The sequence below is a fragment of the Pleurodeles waltl genome, chromosome 1_2 (genome assembly GCF_031143425.1).
Source record: "Pleurodeles waltl isolate 20211129_DDA chromosome 1_2, aPleWal1.hap1.20221129, whole genome shotgun sequence".
In the NCBI taxonomy this organism is placed as follows: Eukaryota; Metazoa; Chordata; class Amphibia; order Caudata; family Salamandridae; genus Pleurodeles; species Pleurodeles waltl.
In genome coordinates, this window is record NC_090437.1 from 209,025,083 (window position 1) to 209,042,498 (window position 17,416).

Below are 17,416 nucleotides of genomic sequence, written 5' to 3' on the forward strand. Positions count from 1 at the left end.
GGCAAAGTCAAAGTTTAAGGCCGACCGTGATGGAGCCCCATTCGGCTACAGCAAGTGGGAGGCCTCAGTCAAAAGTGTACCCTCGGACTTAGTCATTTTCTTGAAGATTTTCTCCAGCCGGACGAAGTTGCCAGTTCAATCCGACCTCCCTGGAGCCCTTCCTCGGATATGCGTTGCGGGAGCCCTCAGTGAAGATTTCTACATTCGGACGTAGACAATTTTTTGAGATGAATATCCTTCGACCGGGCCGATCCTGAATCTTGATACGACGTCCCTGGAGTCTTCTTCGGATACACTGCTCGGGAGGTCCTGGTCAACATTCTATGTTCGGACGTAGTCACTTTTTCTGAGATTTTCTTCAGCGGGACAAACCTGCAAGTCAGGCCAGATTGCGGTTGAGACAAGCAAAGTTGCTGCGGCGGATCAGTCCCTCTAGGGAGCTTTTTCCAAAAAGTGCTCAAATCTTCTCCAAACTTTGGGATCTTCTTTCAGAAGCTCTTTTAAGGTACTTTTGAAGTCCACATCTCACCCCAAAGTTCCAGAAGCTCTGAGTTGCTCCTTGAGGGTGCGGGCTATAACTCCCAGAATGCACCTGGCTCAAACGACAAATTGGCTACTGGACAGTGGTCAACTGGTCAGTTTCTTCAGGATCTGAGCCAGGGGACTCTGTTTAGCAATTTTTCACCTGTAGCAAACAGGGAGTCCCTCCTTGAACCAATGAAGCCAGGCAAAGTCCTTCTTTTGGTGAAGCCCAAGTGTGCAGCTGGTGCAGTACTTCAGAGTACAGTGTCCAGTTGTTGGTCAGGGGTCCAGCAGGGCAGTCCTTCTTCTCTTAAAGTTCTTCCTTGTAGGGATCTGGTAGGGGTCTGAGCTGTGGGTGCAGCTCTGCCATATTTATCCTTGCTCCTGGGTTAAAAACAGGGGGATCCCAATTAGATGCATGGTTCTTCCCCCTGTGATGACCACTTCCTTCAGAGAAGGACACTACAGAGCTGAAGTTGGCAACTTTTCAGGTAGAGTTTAGAAATCTTTACCTGAACTAGTTATATTAAATCCAACAGTTGTAAGTTATGGGACTTATTATACCAATTCATTTGATACCAAACATGAAGTATCTGACACTTAGGGGGAATTTGTTAATTAAAATAAAGTATCTCCATTTTAGCCTATAGAGGCCATTCACTACAGTGAGGGAAAAACAAATATGTTTATTTTACCTCATCAGGGCTTGTAAAACATTTTTTATAAGGTCCCTATTTATAGTTACATAGCACCCAGCCCCAGGGGCACACAGGGCACACCTTAGAGGTGACTTATATGTAAAAATGAGAAAGTTTAAGACATTGGAAGTACTTTTAATTCCAATGTCGAAGTTGCATAATATTTTAGTTTAAAAGCAGCCAGCAAGGCAGGCCTGCCTTTAAAATGACAGTGGGCGCCTCATCAGTGTACCTATGGTTGCACTACCAATGCTGGGGCCCATAAATCTAAATGCCCTACCATATACTGGGGACTTATAGGTAGGTTAATACTGCCAATTATAATTAGCCTAATTTGCATATCCACTTTACACAGAGTACTGGCTGTGGGACCGGTAAGCAGTACCCAGGGCACAGCCAAGAGTCAGTAACCACCAGTATCTGTCTGAAAATTTGGGGGAGACCAGGGCAAAAAGGAAGACTTTACTACAAAAGTTCTATGTTATTAAATGTAATGATGTAACCCAATGTTATCCTATGGAAGAGGCTTAAGAGTATTTCACTACCAGAACATGTGAAAGTCATTTGCATGTACTAAAAAGAATGGTTTAACTCTGGTAGAAGATTTATTTTGAAAAAAAGAACAGATGATGGATGGAATGCTGAACAGTTTCAAACATTCACCCCCAGTCACAGATATGGGCCTAAATCAATTGTTTTTTTGCTTGCTATGCTATTCCAGTTTGGACTCAGACATATGCAAATCAGTCTTGACCCTGCTCCCCATTGGAACATTCCAGCCCAAACTGCCAGGCCAGGTCCTTCCTGGACCGGAAAGAAGCATCCTTGGACTGATTTTGAAGTATCTCACTATTTCAGCCAGGCTATTTTGTATCATGTGGCATAGTGAGCAAGGGACCCACATCTGGGCATACTTTTTCCACCTAGTATGACAAATGGAAAAAGAACAGATGATGGATGGAATCCTGAACGTATGTCAAATATTAACCCCCATCACAGATCTGGGCCTAAATCCATCAATTTTTTCTCCGCACACCATTCCAGTTTGGTCCCAGCGATATGCAAATCAGTCTTGACCATGCTCCCTATGGTAACTGTCCAGCCTGATCTGCAAGGCCAGGTCCTCCCTGGAGTGGAATCAAGCATCCTGGGAATGGTTTTGAGGTATCAACCCTCATCAACCAGTTTAGCTTGAATCTGGCGCCATAGCGAGCAAGGGACACACATCTGGGCATAGCATCCCCCTTTGGGTGACAAATGCAAAAAGAACAGATGACAGACGTAAAGATGAACAATATCAAACATTCACCTCCAGTCACAGATCTGGGTCTAAATCCATAGTTTTTTTGCTCACCACGTCATTCAAGTTTGGAACCAGCCATATGCAAATCAGTCTTGCCCCTGCTCCCTATGAGAACAGTCCAGGACAAACTGCCAGGCCAGGTCCTCCCTATGTTTGACACTGTTCAGCATTCTATCCTGCTGTTTTGTTTTTTGTCTCCCTATGAGGAAAAAGTATGCCCAGACATGGATCCCGTGCCTGCTATGCCACCGTATTCAAGCAAGCCTGGCTGATGAGGGGTGATACCCTGAACCTGGTTGCAGGATGCTTGTTTCTGGTCCAGGGAGAACCTGGCCTGGCAGTTCCCATGGGGAGCAGGGTCAAGACTGATTTGCACTTGGCTAGGTCCAAACTGGAATGGTGTGGAGCAAAAAAAAAAACAATGTATTTAGGCCCAGACCTGTGACTGGGGGTGGATGCTTGATGTTGTTCAGCATTTCATTCATCATCTGCTCTTTTTTGCATTTGCCACCCTAACTGGGAAAGGAATGCCCAGACGTGGGTCCCTTGCTTGCTATGCCATTGAATTTAAGCTAGCCTGGCTGATGAGGGGTAGTACCCTGAAACCAGTCCCAGGATGCTTTTTTCTGGTCCAGGGAGAAAATGGCATGGCAGCTCAGTCCAAACTGTTCCCATGGGGAGAAGGGTCAAGATTGAATTTTATATGGCTTAGTCCACAGTGGAATGGCGTGGCAAGCAAAAACACAATGGATGTAGCCCCAGATCTGTGACTGGTGTAAATATTTGAAATTATTCAGCATCCCATCCATCATCTGTTCTTGTTTGCAAGAGATTTATTTTGCCAGGTGAAAATGTCAGTTTGAAACTGCACACAGGCTGCAATGACAGGCCTGAGGCATGTTTAGCAGGCTACCAAAGTGGGAGGTACACTAATGATGCAGACCCACTATTAGTATTTAATTTACAGGCCCTGGGTATGTGAAGTATCTCTTTACTAGTGACTTATAAGTACATTAATTGTGCCAGCTGAGTGTAAGCAATTGTTGCCATGTTTTAGGGAGTGAGAACATACACTTTAGCACTGGTTAGGAGTGGTAAAGTGCACATAATCTGAAACCCAACAAAAATAAGATCAGTAAAAATGTAGGAGTAAGGCAAAGAGTTGGGGGGAGACCACCCTATGGCTGACTGGTCTAACAACAATTAAGAAAACAGTAGGGGGATTAATTAGCACAGACACTTACTAATCACATCACATGGAGTAACTTCCTTATTTATAAACAAATAAGTGCCAGGGCCGAACGTTTGTCTCGAAAGCTTGTGGCTGGCACTATTGGGTATCTGGGTGCAGAATAATAGGACTACATAGTATTGATTCCCAATTATGGTATTATTTCAACCACCACCAGATTCTCTCTGCATTCAAACCAAGGCAATTGGAATTAATGCGATTTTGTGGTCACAGCATCTTCTGCATAGTTATGGATTTGTCACCGTTGCCAGAGAATCCATCATTTGCTGCATAATCTGAAGATTTGAACACAAAAGTGTTTCTAGCTCAAATGGATCAAAAGTTACAAAAAACACAGTGCTAGGTGTTGTCATTCAATGGAAGAACCTTTGCAAATGTTGACTGGTATCCTTTGTGGTGGGTTTTTCTATATTTAGATGTTAAACTAGTACTAATGAGGTTAACAGTTAGCTTAGCTAGAGTTAACATAGGTACAAATGTCAAAAACATGAATTACCATCATCACTAAAAGTTCTTCATAATGCCTGTAAGACATTGGAGTATTAGTTGAAGGGCTGCTGAGAATACACCTCAAATAATAATCACAATAATTATCAGGGTTAAACTCAAAATTAACTAAATAAACCTGTGCTTAGCCTGCAGGTAGCTTGGCACAAAGAAGTCATGCTTAAAGTATTTATGTAGTGCTGATACAGTAATAAGTTGAAAATACAGCAGAAGAAAGATCGCTAACTATTGTAGGAAAATAGACTACATTTCAGTAAATAAAATTACACCAAAATGATAAAAATCCAATATGTAGAACCAGATGTTAAATTTTTTGAAATTTGAATTCAAAAGATCACCAAAAGCACAAAGCGCGAACTAAAGTTATGTGGTGATGCTAGACTGGGTCAAAACTAAAATTTAGGGCTGATAGTGATGGATCATGGGTTGGATATTGGGACCATGTTCATCCCAGTGGAAAGTTTATCTTCTGACTTAAAACCTTTTCCGTAAAAAAAGTCATTGTCAATAGGTCGTCAGTGGGGCAAGCAGCAAGTTGGATATGAAACTGGGCTCAATGACGGGTGGTTGCTAAAGAGCAGTGTCCCAGTGCAGTTGTCACTACGGGTGTGAAAGCTTCAAATATGCATAATCTGAAGTCTGTGCCTACAAAGGCCTCAATGTGAACAGGGGTTGCTGCTAGGCATCAGCCCAATAAAGCCCTCTATGCATGGACTTACAAACTTCTCTGAAAAGCAGATCTCCTTCAGCAGGGCAAAACACCAGGCAATATGATGTCAACATTTATGGCTCTGATCGTGGTCCCAGGCTGTGATGGGTCTCTAGGCAGGAAGTTGATTAAAAGTTTCTAATGCCCAGGTCTTGCAGTTTGCGGACAGAGGAAGTATACTGTTACACCAGCCAAGGGCCCAGGGCATCGGGCACCATTTGAGGGTTAGGACTCACTTCAACAGAGTCAAGCAGCAGGGTCCAGTGTAGGTACAGTTGGTACTTGGCAGATGGGCAATTGCAGGTAAAGGCCTCTGTAAGCTTGTTATGTCCAGGAGTGTTCAGAGGAGAGGTATGTGGGATTCAGGTTTATGCAAGTGCCAGCATGTAGGTGGGGAAAACTCCTGACTATTTACTCCCTAACCAATGAGGTAAAAGTTACCAGTGGTTACGACTCTACCCGTTTTTGCAGCACTCTAAGCATGTGTTCTGTAAATGATCCTACAGTTCTTCTCTCTACCTAAATTCAACATGCCAGAAGCCTTCTTCCCATGGTCAGAGCTCCCTGTGCCCACCCAGAAGTGCGGCTATGGAAATGGGCCACTCCTCTCTTGTGGTCATGCCAAACCAGTTTTTGAACAGCTTCCCCACCCATTGAGTTTGGAGCTAAGCTGGCCAGCAGGACAAAAGGGAACAGGCCTAGGTGTGAGCGACATTTACCAGTGACAGGGAAGTCATTCTTTTAAACTCAGTACTTGTCTGTGCATAGCCCCTGCCCCCTTTGCTCTAAGAAGAAAAGCACCCTTCCATTCCCAAGCCCTTTGTCCTCTGTTTGAGTAATCTACATCTCAACACAAGGGAGCCATCAGCAGTCAGGTTACCCTGGACACTGGCATAAAGGCCCATTTAACTAGGCAGAAAAGTGACATCTAAAAGTGTTTTTTCTAAAATGGTAACATAAAATTCAACTTGACCCTTAAGTTCGATTTTAAACTACTATTAAAATGGGTCGTTGGTTCATTTTTGTAGCAGATCCCAAACTGTAATTAAGCACTACAAGTTGTTATAGTGTAACAAAATGTTTTACTATGGCAGAGCTAGCTTTTCCACAGTGAAAAATTACTTTGAATGTTTTTCACTACAAGGACAGGTAAAACATTAACTATGCATGTCCTGTTTTTGAAGTAACATACACCATGTCATATAAACTTTTAGGGCCATATTTATACTTTTTGACACAAAACTGCGGCAACGCAGTTTTGCGTCAAAAGGTTTAACGCTGGCTAACGCCATTTCTTTGTGCCACCCAGGCGTCAAATTTATACTTTGACGCTCTGTGGCGCAAACCACAGGTAAGAGTCATTTTTTTTACTCTAACCATTGCGCCATGTCGTAAAGCAAAAAGAAAATGACTTTAATCCGGTTCACGACGTCACAAACCGGATACGTGCCATTTTTCCACGCAATAGCATCAAAAAGTGGCGCAAACACAGCAAAATGTGCTAAGGAGCCCCAAAATGGATCCCAGAAGCCAGGAGAGACCCCAGGAAGACCCCAATCGACCAGGAACCAGCCAGGAGGACCCAGACAAGACCCAGGAGAGGGAGAAGAAGAAAAGGAAGTGCAGTTTCAGTGCAGAGGAGCAGGAAATACTGGTGAAAGAGGTGGCGGAACACCAGCATCAACTTTTTGTCACCTCAAAATTGCCAATTGGGAGGAGAGAACAGTGGACAGGATAAACAGTGTGGCAGAAGTACGGAGAACAGTCACTGAGTGCAAGAAACGCTGGCATGACTGCAAGCGCAGGACCATGGAAAAAATGGCAAGGAACAGGAAGGCAGCTCTGCAGACTGGATGTGGGAGTCCAGCACCGCAGGAGGCCCTAACCAGATGGAGGAGATGATGGCAGCCGTCATCCCTGAGGAGATCGTCACAGGAGTTCAAGGACAGAACAGCGCAGACTGCCAGAAAACAACACAGATGCAGGGTAAGTTGCATGGGGGACAAAAATGCCTAAATGTTAACTGCAAGCAGGGGGGAGGGACATACCTACTACCACAATGCATGTCAGCCATGGAAATCAGGCAGTGGAAAGGGCAAAGGGGCACAGCAGGGGTGCATGGGTTGTGCAGGGGAAACCAGGGGCGCCACACAACACTACACCAACAACCTTTGAGTGGGGGTACTCTGCCATACCAAGGCTGTTGGAAAGGCAAAGCCAGTCCAGGAGGGTATGGTAGAACATAAAACTGGCCTGCTGTCACAGGACAGCTGTAATTGTCACAACATGAACTAGGTCTCAATTTCCAGTCTCAGGCCATATCCGCAAGTGGCATGTACCATTGACAACAGTTGCCACTACCACCTGTGCTGTGTGTGCTGGTCAAGTAGCAAATGGCAGTCAGGTGCCCATGGATCAAACACACCCAAAATAGAGGGTTCAGGATGACGACATTATCAATCCCCTGCAATTCCTAACAAAGTGTAAATCCTGTCAAATGCTAATGTCTATAGGTGCAATAAACATTAGGTATTGTTACTTACATTATGAAGTATGCTGCACATTCCAGGGTCTACCCAGTGCCTGTGTTACAGTAGCTGCAATGCCACCTTGCAACATCCCAACTGTCATACTGCTAAGACAACAGCATTGTCGGGGAGGACATATGTGTCTAACTAGTTAAACACATCCGCACAATCATAAGAGGAAATGGAACACCGCCAGGCCCATCAGTGCAATCCAATGTAGCACACATTCGCCAACATCAACATGACACACTACCAATGCTGACACCTGTATCGTGCCATACCAATGCTATACATAGTATGTGCTTGGTCTCAGCAACATATAGGTGTATGTGAAATATCAGAATCTGGGTCAGTTCCACATTGTTAAGTGTGGTGCAAGTGGCATCACAACACCCACAGCCATTGCAAGGTCTCACCATGCTAATGGAAGTAGAGGGAGGGTTGAGTAGGACAAGAAGGTGGCAACATACAATTTGGACAGAACCTTCACCTAGAGGATGTGACGCAGACAATTCTCCAAACTGCCCACACTACATGTGACAGGCAGGTGGGGGAATAGGCCTGTGAGAATGCTAATATTAATGACAGGAACAATGAACAGGAACCAAGATTACAATGTCTCACTAATAGGAAGTCAGTGACGTCACATTACAACTGCACAACACAGACACACTAATTGTACAATATCTCATTGCAGAGGACGATGGCTCTCCTGTGGATATGCCTGTCCTGGACTTCTCTGATGACATGGATGACGAGCTGACATACATTAGCCAGCAGACCCTCCAAGATGTCCTCGGAACCCTCCAGACCCCCCTTTAGTCGCAAGGAGTACAGATGCAGCAGTCATCACAGAGGACCCACCTACCACCCAAATAGTACGACCTGCCAGCTCCAACCCAGCTGAGGGCTCTGAGGACACTGGTACCACCTTTGAGAGGACAGTAGTGGGAGTACAGTGGGAGCTGGCCAAGGAGGTGCGAGTGGGGATGCAAAATATGGCAGTCAGTCTTGAGGGGATGCGCATGAGGTCATCTGCAGAACAGTCAGCAGCCATGCAAGCGCTACAATCCCTCCTGCAAGGACTACAACAACGTGTGAGGGATTTCACCACAGTAGTTAGGGGGTTGCCACAACACTTGGCATCCCAAACCTTTCACTGCTTGCACAAATGCAATCATGACCTCCTCAGGGCTGACCTGGCTGTCTACCACAGTGATGTAGTTGCTATACTCAAGAGCAAGCAGCTCCTCCTTGCTGCAGTAATGCCCTTAATAGCCCCACAGTTGGCAGTTACTGGGAATTTCTGACTCCACGTCTTCAAACACTGAAGTGTGTGTTGCCCCTTCGAACCCACCACCACCAAGGGCAGAGGAGACGACATACACATCAGAAGATGAAGACGTGGAACTGATCCCCCTCACCCGTAGGAGTACCCGGTAGCACTAGTCCACACCACATGGGCACTGATTTCCTAGGTCCTGTGCTTGTTATCATGCCAGTCTTGCTACAGTTGGTAACATGCACTGTTTACCTTACCACTATGCACTGCAATTGTCTGTGACTACCTCATTGGCAATTCATGTTCCTCTGCACTGAGTGACTCTTCACCACAGCATGTACAATGACATGTCCCTCACCATTGCACTTGTGTTGCATCACAATAGAAGGTGTCACACTAATGGACTTACAATCCTGGCCTATGTAAATATTGCACTACAGCACTTTAAAATAAATAGCACTTACACATCCACTTTGTCTCTGTGTAATGTGACACATCACTGTGTAGGAGATTTGTGATCTATCTAACAAGTCAATGGCCATAGAATGTCAATACAACTGTGTAGAAAGAATGTGGGCTGGTAACTATGCACTGGAGTCTGGAATTTATCATCATCTGTGCTTCCTTAGGCTTATTTCTGAAGTTAAAAGATAACAAACAGTATAATACTGTGTAGAACTGAAAAAGTCAGCTCCAAAGTATGTATAAGATGAAACTCAATGTGGCCAACATTCCCTTCAAGACAATCTTTATGTATGTGACATCTGACTATAAACTTTAATCACATGCACACACCATACAGCAGGAATGGATGTGTATGAGTGTATGAAAAAATACGTAACCTGGTAGTACAATGTAATAAATGATAGGTGTGAGTTATGTATACAGAACTTCATAAGATTATAACATCACTTAGCTTATCAGGGTTCACATGAACATCAGGCTGCAGGCAGACGTCCCACAGTGGTTAAGAGTCCAATACAGGACTCAAACGATGATAGATTTAAAAACACAGAAGAAAAAAAGGGGGGACTGAGAGGTTGACTGGTCCAGTGGACGTTCTCCCAATCTACATTATGACAAGTTACACGGTGCACTGTTCCACTATGTGAGGGTTATATTCGACCTCTCTCACAGGCACATACTCAAATTTGTAGAGGTAGAAGTCATTGTACTCAATCTTATGAGTATGGAAAGTGTGGGACCATTATTCCCCCTTCACTTTCTTTCTATGTTTTTAATCTTGACCGGATCCTCATTTATTAAATATTTTTCCACATTGAGGAGGTACCCGAGCCAATTTTAATTTTTTTCTCTCCAGTTGCCTCTTAGAAACCTAAGATTTTTGTTGATGCTGAGATCAACAAAAACTTTTTGGCTTGTTGGTCCCATGTAGGACCCCGTCAGACATTGCAGTGCCAGTCTGGTGTGGAGCAGAGCCCGATGATGATGCATGAGGGCTATTGCTTCTGAACAAGCGTGTACCTGTGAGAGAGGACTAATATAACCCTCACAGATTTGCAAACACACCAACCTTTACAACACATTGGGAACCATAGTTACCTTGAGTGGTGTGTGCAATGGATGGCAGATGCATAGAGAAGTAGCTTTGTTGTAGCTGTCAAAGTAACAGCTCATTTGGAATTGGGAATGACCATGTCAATAATGGGTATGAGGTGCAGGATGGAACACAAATGCAAATACTAAATTGACACTGTACACCCATGCAAAGGCCCTGATCCCCAAGCATATGACACATACTGTAAAGGAGTACCTAAAACTTTATTTTATAGTAATAAAGAAAACTTAAACTAGGGGAAACACCTTAACTAACCTAATCTATCCTAACTATACATTTCCCACAATTGGTCCTAACTACCCTAAGCTAAACTTACTTACCACATTTAACCAAACATTCTAAACATCAACCCCCCACCCCCATTATATGACGGGACACATGTAGGACAACATATAGTAACTTATCCTAAAAAAAAATATATTTTTTTTTTCTTTTTTTTTTTATACACATAAACCCCAACATCATCCCCCACCCACAAAAAAACAAGTAATAATATAACACCCTCCACCCCCCAAACCACTTATACTAACTAAACTAGCAGCCTACTCTAACCTAACACTAAGCCCCCTAAACCCACTAAAGAAAAGAACGAGGTAAGAGGAGGGAGGGGAGGGAATCATGGGTGAAGATCCAAAAGTCACAAATTGGCCCTCTGCAGGATCTTCTTAATACCGCGCAGTCTCCTGCTATTGCAGGACACTTCCTACTGCAGCCTGTCCATTCTGTGCAACACTCGCTGCATGTCACGTTTTAGTGTCTGTAAACCTTGATTGTCCACTACAGCAGCTGGGGTTGTCTGGGTACCACTTGTAGAAGCTTGTGCTGATGCCGGTGCCATGGTTGGAGGGGGAGGTGCTAGAGGTGCTTCTTGTGGGCCCTGGGCTGACGAAGTCGAGGGACTTGCTACAGTGGCTGTCATCCCTGGGCCACTGTGGTCTGAGCTGTGGTGGTGGTAGCAGATGTTGGCAATGCTGGTCCCCCTTGGGCAAATGCCCTCCATACCCCTGTGGCTCTCTCATGGTGATATCTACATACCATATTGCGAAACCCAGCCTCCACATCGAGTATGTGGCAGTAACGCACTGCCCGCCTCTGAAATTCCCCTGTCTCCTGGGCATTCATGTTGGCAGCTGTAAAAATAGAGAAAGCCAAACATTAGTGACATCATTGTGTGATACATCGACAGATGATATTCTAACACATCATCAAAAATAGCACATACAATCCAAATAACAGTACAGATGAGAGAATGTCCCTGAGGAATGACATGCCAACGCAGCATACCCATCAACTATCTAACAGCACAGCAATGCACAACAAGGTGTGTACTTAATTAAATGATCTGTGCATATTTGTACTGCTATTAGTCACATAACAAATGCTGCAAGTACTTCACATGTGCCAGGCCGACTAATAACTATCTTCAGGATCATAATCAAGGCACACAAGACCTGTAATTTAGATATGGAACTGCCAGGACGGTATGCAGTTGGTAATCATGAGGGGGCATTGTAGTTTGGAACACATGAATGCTTAAATTACATGTACACTGGGATCATCACCTAGGTACACATATTTTCTAGACATAACCCTGTGCCTCGGGGGGATGGACATGCAACACATACTTTCAAACAACTGTCCATGGGTTTAGTTAGTCCACCACAGGTAAGGAGGGCTGCCAACAAGGATTGAGTCAACCATTGGAAAATCACATCTACATTTATTTTTCTAATTACAGACAATTGTCAACATCATTAGATCTCACTGACACATTTCCAAAATCAAGCACATTGATGCAAGCACCCATCTGGCCTTGACCTGCATGCATGCCTATGACATTTCACTCAAGTGCCACATAAATGGAGTACAACATGTAGAGTTAGATGCTGCCGGAAAGTCACCCATACAGTCCTGCTCAAGTCTGTGTATAAAACGTATGCATCACTGGTCTGTGTGAATCAGGGTATGATTTGCTGACTAAATTATGACACTGGCCACCTCCAAATTAATTATTGGCTTACATGTAGCAACAAATCACCTAATTCACCTACCCATGCCTATAGCGCAGCACTTGACCCCCAATATATGAATCTCTGCCGCAGAATGTCTAGCTCTAACATGGAGCAAAATGTCAACCTCCAGTCAAGTCACATATCAGATCACGTGGCAGCACATCATACCTTGCAATGAGTCCAACACACAGGAGTTAATCACACAACAGCTGCAAACACAACACAAGACAAACATATTAACACTTACTGGATACGTCTGGGTCTGCAAATCGAGCCACTTCACCAATTGTATAGGCGGCGGGTCCACCTTTAAAACATGGAAGGGTGATATGTGCTCAATGTCTGCTCACTGTACAAAACTTGGAACAACAAATTACTGTGCGTGACATTTTTTATGATAGAGCTGCACATCAGGCATGTAGACACACCAACAAACATAATCATGCAAACATGCATTGACACTGTCACTCCAGTGAGTGATAGACACACATATGCACACATCCACTGGCCCTAACAATCATGTGGTGCCAAACATGATTACTCAATTTTGTGCTTAATTAATTCTAGAGGGAACACCATTTCATCATTTGTAGTTATGAGTGACATGCAATGCCACATTCCTGGTGCACTGCAATACCAGTGACTCAGGTATTGTGGCTTGTGCATCAAGGGAGAATGAGTTACTGTGTGATGCTCATGTGGGTTGATTTGCGTTCAGGAGTTATTGTGCTTTCAATGGTCCATTATATGTGTGCCAGTGTTGTCTGTAGGTTACATATGCCACATTGGCAGTGTACCCAGAGCCGTATATGCCCCCTATGACAACATGATGGCAGGGATCCTGTGTGTTACTTGATGACAATGTTACGCTAAACATGGATTGGTCATTGATCTGATTCAAAACAACAAAAAATATATGCTGACAGTGTATAATTTGATCATTTGTGACCGAATTCATGGGCACAGGTGTAGTCATCGCACCTGAAATGTGTTACTCTGGGCCCTGTGTATCTATATCAGGTATTGTAAATCACACTTTGCCACATGCATTAACTTAGAATTGCCAAGTTAGATGATCTGTGGTAATACCACCAAACTGACTATGTCCGCTAATTAAAACATGGGTTAGCAAATATCCTACTTCTGCAATCTTGATGAGGTAGGTCTCTATTTGAAAGCACCTTGGGAATGGCGGCACTCACAGGAATGCTGGCCTGCTGATCTTGGCATACCACCATGTCTGTGATAGCCTTCATACTGAGAAGTTAATAATTGTACATATGCTGCACTATATCAGCAGGGGTGTGCCGAAAGTAAAATAACAACCTATTTCGTCACTTAAATTGTATAATGGAAGCAGTCAGTGGTCTCTTGCACAACATCATGCAAATAAATAGTTTGTGACCATGCATTCACAAAGAGCAGGGATCCCATGATGAGCCATTCACCTTACAAAATTGTTTGGCTATAAAGTGACACAGATGGTAACTGCACCAGCTCTGTACCAGCAATTGTGCCCAAGGCAAAAATGTTGTTGGGCCATGCTACTCAATGATAGGATTTCAACGCCTACTCTGAAAAGCCACGAGATGAACCAGTTTTTTGCTTCTGCAATCTGGTAGCATCCTGGCACAATTGGGTTTGGCCATGTGAAAGATTATCTGTCCAGACGTAAACACACAGAAACAATAAACTTAGGGCCAGATGTGTCTTTTTTTTGGTGTTGCATTTGCTTAATTTGTTTACGCTACAGCTATGGAAATTCGCACAAACAATTTGATTGTAGCAAGTGTGCTATACTTTTGCATCCAGAAATAATGCAAATGCTGCACAAACAAAGTAGGAATATCGGCCTAAGATATTAGCAAAGGTTAGGAAGAGCTTTGTACGTATGGCCATGAATACTGTTCAGACATGGTTTAAAACAACTGGGGACTGGTTTGGTTCCTTGTATTAGCATGTGAAATACATCCCATTGCTGGTACACTCACAGCCCCTGAATCATAAATTTCTTTGTGCCGCATTACCATCATCTACTGACGCAAAAGCGGCAATAATATACAATATAAAGTTGTCTTTTGTAAGTTTGCGCAGCTTTTGCATCAACAAATGACAGTAATGCGTACCAACGTTTGTATGAATCAAGGTCACAATTTGTTCAACTTGCATTCCACATGTCCACAAACATTGCATGCAGCATGTCACAAAATCTGCTACTGTCACTCCAGAGCATTGTACTGTACACATTAGTCAAATTTGTACCCACCAACAGGGCCACCAAGCACCACACCAGGTGGTCCAGCAGGTTCTGCTCTCAGGCCACCAGGTCAGCCCAGCGATGTTTCAATTGGTGGTCGTTGCGCTGGCTGTTGAAAATTCTTCTTAGATGGAACAGCACCTTTGCCCACCGGAACCTCCGTGTCTCCTTGTGATACCCCTGTATCACCGGCCCCCAGCCTACAACAACAAGGGGAGGAAGTGGCACACCAGCCACACAAAAGCCCATAGCTCCTCCTCACCCATTCGCCCAAGATGTGGCCTTCACAACATCACAAACAAAATAGGATAGGAAAGGGTAAAGAGGGAAAAACAGGGAAAGGAGGTATGAAAAGGAAACTTAACTAACCCACAGACTACCCAACAATACCCCAACTAACAATACCCACAAACAGACTCCCAACAGTAAAAAGACAAATCTAATCACAATAAATGACAAAAAAACACTTACACAAATTACCACAGACACTTACAAAACACCAAAATACAATAGCAATAGCATGCATGAGACAAATTCACAATATTCACAGAGACAACTCAAGACACAGCCACAAAGTCTAGAATAATCACAGACTGCAAAGTGAAAGTACACCCACTGTACCATTTCTGTAAATAGGATATCCTATTACATCACTTCCTGTCTCAATTGCGGGGTGTTTTTGTTTTATATTGCGTGTAATTTTATGATGCTTATGGGGTTTGCGTCAATATTTTTTTACGCATATGCATGAAAAAATCCCTCACATTCAACGATCAATACATTTTAAATGGATAACCGATTTCCTGGGGTGCGGTGTTGGGGATAACGCTAGGGACCAATCTATATATTATGTGTGTTAGCGTCAATTTGTAACGCATATGCGTTATATTTTTACGTATATGCGTCTTTTTTGACGGGTTTGCGTCAAAAAATCTGTCTTATACTGTGTTTGTGTGATTTTTCTTTTTTTTACATGCATGCAGCCTATAACTATACAAAGATAGGATGGTATGACCTGCAGTGTGTGTTCTAGTGTTTGGGCACATGTGGCAGACCATACTACTGCGGACCATAATACTCATGTTGTTGTGCCGGATTAGCTCTCTTAACTGATGCAACAGCAACACAATCTTTTGGAATAAAATTGGTATTTCCCAGTTTGAGCAGGTGTTGCATCAATAGAGGACAGCAAGGCTATGCACATAAACAAATAGATTCATGGCCTGTGTGTTTATGTCTGTGAATTGGCTCTTCAAATTGTTGTTGTGCCTCTGTGGGAACGTCACAAGAACATTTTGGTGTAATATGCATGTATGAATGTGTTATAATTGTGTATAACCATCAGATGCCATTCATTGAGGTACATCAGTCATGATATGTGCTTGTTATATCTGTTGCGTCTTATGCTGTGTGTACTTCCTTGACTTTGGGGACAAAACATTTCCCAGGATGAACTATACACAGGATAGATAGAGGACGGTTGATAATGGCTATGTCAGATATGTTACCCATCACATGTAATGAAATGTTCATGGTCACTTGTGTGTATACTACCCATGAGTCCATCATTTGCACATGCTAGGTAGGTATAGTGTTTGTGACACAGAGTCTCAAATTCAATCCTAAAATTGTTATGTACACCACAGTTTGAGTCATGTAAATGACCTATGTTTCTCCTGTGGCTGTGGAGGACCAGCAGACCATGCTGCATGTGTTCACATATTTCCAGTGGTTCATTGCACACAGGTGTCCAGGTCAAGTGTGTGGCCATGTGTACGCTGTGTCAATATTGGCCTACATGTTGTCACAGTTACGTGCAGGTCTAGTCATGAGTCTGTGGATCCAATCCTTGAATTAAAAGAGTATCCTTCAAAAGCCAAAGATCAGGTAACGACACACATGGGGATAGTTCAGCTATGGCACTGCAGAACTTTTATAAGGCTGACGACAGAGCAACCTTGGTATGCTCAAAAATGTTATGGATCAGTAATAGGAAACAGGGAGGTTTCATCACAACATTTGTACACAGGGTGGGCTCTAAAATTCCCACTGCAACAGGGCACATCAGTTCCTCTGTGCTGATTAATCTCACAGCTAGTCACCACGCAAACCCCATCAAAAGGTGGCGGCAGACGTGAATCTGTGTGTGGACCGTCAGGGCACAAACATGTTTGGTCCTAACATACACATTAGCAACCCTTGTTTGTTGTGCTGTAGGCACCGTACCGAATCCATGCATACAGCCATAGCATACTGTCACTGTTTGACACTAATTAATACATGCAAAACCAGACAAGGAATGGGGCCTGGATTAGGCCATTCTAATACATGTCCCAGAACAGAATATGATAAGTAAACTGATTCAACTATACTATACATTTGAGGATTCATCGTAGACCTACCAGGCACACTACACCAGGAGGAAACAGAGGGCATGGAAAGCAACTATGAGACAAATGTAGCCACAAGGAACCTCTATGTTTAACGCAAAGACTGGAACCAGTCTGGCTAACAGGATGCAGTCTCTGTCAGGAACAAAAATGAACCAAGCAAATACACAGTGAGCAGGCTCTGACTGGGACAAGCAGGAACAACACTGTGGGAACTAAAAACAGTTTGTGCTATGGTCTACAATGTTACACAACCCCCAAGGGCTCTGGTACACAAGTGATTTGTACGCCAATGCACAACAAGGAGATTCAGAAAATGGCAACTTTTAAGCAGTTCCAGGCAGCAGCAAGTGCAGTGCTGGTTCAAATGGCTGGTC